The 3,846-nt window shown below is 39.0% G+C and overlaps 1 pseudogene across 1 annotated transcript; it reads right to left on the bottom strand.

The window, feature by feature from the left end:
- Positions 1–3,049: 3,049 nt before the first annotated feature.
- Positions 3,050–3,505, bottom strand: LOC123642621 (annotated as a pseudogene). The gene has a single exon (XR_006736496.1). The product of XR_006736496.1 is annotated as a ubiquitin-conjugating enzyme E2 variant 1-like (transcript).
- Between the last annotated feature and the right edge of the window lie 341 nt (positions 3,506–3,846).

Below are 3,846 nucleotides of genomic sequence, written 5' to 3'. Positions count from 1 at the left end.
AACCCCCACAAAGGGCACTGATAATTGATAATTTAAATGTTGAGACAAACTGACCACATATCATAATATATATATTTAATATAATAAAGTTTATACATTTAAATTTTTTTATTTCAGCATATTATGAGAAGCACAAATGTTTAGGTTACATATATTGCCTTTGCCCCACCCGAGTCAGAGCTTCAAGTGTGTCCAACACCCAGACAGTGCGTACTTCACCCATTAGGTTTGTATACACCCATCCCCTCCTCCCCACCTCCCATCTGCCCGACACCTGATGAAAAAGACATGTGCACTAGAATGTTTATTGCAGAACAATTCACAATTCAAAAGATGTGGAAACAACCCAAGTGCCCATCAATACAGAGTGGAATAATAAAATTTGGTATATGTATACCATGGAGTTCTACTCAGCCACAAAAACCAACGGTGATCTGGCACCTCTTGCATTATACATTAAATTTTAAAATAAAATCTATAATACCACATATAATTAAAAATAAACTCTCTAAATTTTTGTTTGGAAATAAGATAAACATCCCATTATTTGATATACCATTTAATATCCAGAATATGAATATGATAAAATAATTTTTTAAACTCTTTAAAAAATAAAACTATTATAAAACATTATGGCAATATAATATAGTTTTAAAACATAATTCTGTAATTGTTAATTCTTTCCAAATTGGTTAATGCACCTTTTAGATGTTGATCTCTGTCAACAACCAACTTGATAACACTATCTCAAACATTTATATTGTCAAGGAATACTTTTTTTAACATGAACTTTTTTTGTGTTGCATTATATTCTCGGAAAAGAATACATTTACCTCTCTCTAGTGCATATAATGAAATAGGCACTAGTGGAAATAATCTGATGCCAGCAGTGGTGAAATGGAAATTGCATTCATTTCATGTCGTGACTGCAGTCCAGGGTTAAAGAATATTTGCACACCCAACAAATTAGCTTTCTCTATAGCCAAATGTGTGTATTAATTCTGAATGTCGACCTTAGGCAATTATTAATCTTTAGTGGCAGGCAAATCCAAGCTCACTCTTTTTAGGTTACCTAATTATTCCTGTTCACAAATGAAAATTTAATTTATATTATGGCATTTTGCACAGTCAACTGTTAGGTTATTAATTATAGAACTCTTTCTAATTCCTGGAATGATATTTTAATAACATTTAATCTCTTTTCCTGATTCTAATGTCTTTCATAATCATATCTGTTTTTCTCCTTGCTTGTATTTTATTTGCAAACAAACCCAGCAGTGCAAATTTTAATTCCAAGTTGGCTGATGTTGCTGAATTAGGCACATTGCTTGCAATCAAGGCTCTGTAAATTTTCAGAAAACAAAATGGGGATAGAAACTCAACTTTACTCCAAATACCAGATGCAATCTTAACTCTTATTGGATGTTTAATTTTTTTCACAATTACCGAGTGGTCCTTTAAGCATTTGGTGACTGATCTTGAAGGTTTTCTAGGTGGCAATTGCTTGGAATATCACAAGATGTGATTTCTTTGGCAGAGTTTTACTCTGAGGAAATTCTCCATACCAGGGGCCTTGTCTATCTGGAGAAAAAGACATGACAATTGAGGCATCTCATTTCTAAGCATTTAATGGTTTTTTTTTTCACAATGAATTGCTTTTATTTTGGTATGCATCCACATTTCAGCATTTAGTGGTCCTGAGCAGAAAGTGGAAAAACGCAGCAATTTGCCAGGAAGTCAAGCCTGCCAATTTTGGGGATCTGCTGTGCACACCCAGTTCTTTCTGGATCCCTGCTGAGGATCGTGAGAAGCAGCAGCACCAAAACCAAAATATGCACTGAATTCAAGGTTCTTTTTGTTCCAGTTGTCAGACTCCAAACTAGACCCCAATGGATTGCAAGGATGACCAAATGAGAGCCCTGTTCAAAACTTCTTTAATGTTTAAAAGCAAAAGCAATTACAGGAAAATAAAACAATTCAGAGGGATCGTGTGTGCTTAGGAGTGTCTTCATGTGGCCTTTCTCCAAGTTTAACCACCGAGGACTCTGAGAGCTGGCAGGTCTGAGTAACGCTGGTGACTGTTCTTTTCACCTTATCAAAACCTGAGCTAAAAAACGCATCAGCTGATGATGACAGCAGAGGGAGGCAAGGCTGAGGACCCCATATTCATTTCCCAGGCTGGTGGAGTGAATAAATGCGGTTCCAAAACTAAACGAGGGAGGTCAGAGACTCTGTCCAACCTTACCTGATGGCTTCTGGCCAAAGCAAGGAGTGTCATGGAAAGTGTTGGGTAATGACAGTGCAAAGAGGGACCTGAGGAGGAGGGAGGAGAAAGCAGCACCCCTCGATAAAGGTGGGGAGAGAAGATATGGGGAAAGCCCTGAATTCCTCACCGAAGGCCAATCTCAGAGGGGAGCAGAGGGGTTACAATCTATGCTTTGGCCAAGGGCGGGAGTGGAGGGGAGTGGAGGAGAGTGGGGAGGGGACGATGGCTTGGAAGGGGGCATCATTTAAGACTTAAAGAAAGAAACCAGGGGTGCAGGCAAAGCACCCCACACACCCAGCAGTAGTCCCACAGGCTGTGACCTGAAACCTTCACATCGCATCTACTCTTAACAAGCCCCCAAGCTGGAGGGCTGTTGCAGGGAGGGATGGAGGCAGGAAGGGGAAGGAGAGAAGGCAGAGACCCCAGGCCATGTAATCAGCAGCAAGGTGATTGTGTGATGTGTCTTTTCACAGTTGAGTTAGATGTGCCCCACCAGTTATGATGGGAACCAATTTAAATATACTTTCTTGATCCCAGAAGTTCAACTACGTGGACAGTGGTTACACTTGACAGGATGATTTGTCATAGCACAATTTATATATTTCAAATGGAGAAAAAATTAGTATCATTTACAGTATCTTAAGATAAATTGCCTTTGAATGGGAACTTCCTTTCCAGTACTTTGAGGTCTACAAGACGTATCTAGAAAATTTACTACTGTGGAAAATGAAGACTGCTTAAATCAAATGGGGGTAAGGGGAAGGGCCTGTGGTTTTTCTTTTTGATTAATTGCTGTAACACTGTCCTTCAGGTGGCTGAGGGAGTTTCATATTTTCTTTAGACATCATTAGGCGCCGAAGCTCTTGCAGGACAACTTTGATGCTATATGAATTCTGCCATTTTGCTAGCACTGATATGGCTCTTGGATCCACCACTCCATTAGAACTATTAACTCCATTCATATTAATTTTTGTTACAAATCTTACAAAGGGGGTGCTTCTGGGTATTTAGGTCCACATTCTATTTTAAGGCTGTATATTCAGTTTTCATAAATCGTTCTTGGAGGCCCAATTATCATCCCTGTCCATCTTGTAAGTGTCATGTCTCCATCATCTTCTAGACCCCAACTAACTGTGCCATCTCCTACTCCTTTCTGGCCTTCTTCGAGTTCTTCCAACAGACGGAAATTGCGAGGGACTTTTACTCCCGAGCCCGTGGTGGCTGCCATCTTGCGTCGCTGTTGCTCCGGTTTGTTTTTAAGAGATGTGTCTATTACAAATATTACAGCTGTACCATTTTACAGTTTTTCTTCCTTAAACTGGAAAGGCCTGGGGTCAAATTTGTCTTGGCTAGTACCCCTTCTCCATTTATATGCCACAATTATTCACTTATATCCCTCTTATCCTACATTTCCTGTGTGATAAAATGGGGCTAAATGAGGCAAATTGTCTTTTATCTCCCCCTCCTTGACTAAGAACATTTTAATCTTATCCTAATATGGTTTGTTAGACACATAAATAGGCTTATTTATTTACTGTTTGTGAATATAAGAGAGAGCCTAAACATTAGTCTTGGTTCCA

The sequence above is a fragment of the Lemur catta genome, chromosome 1 (assembly GCF_020740605.2).
Source record: "Lemur catta isolate mLemCat1 chromosome 1, mLemCat1.pri, whole genome shotgun sequence".
Classification (NCBI taxonomy): Eukaryota; Metazoa; Chordata; class Mammalia; order Primates; family Lemuridae; genus Lemur; species Lemur catta.
The sequence above is the reverse complement of the archived record's forward strand: the minus strand, read 5'-3'. Positions and strand labels throughout refer to the sequence as shown.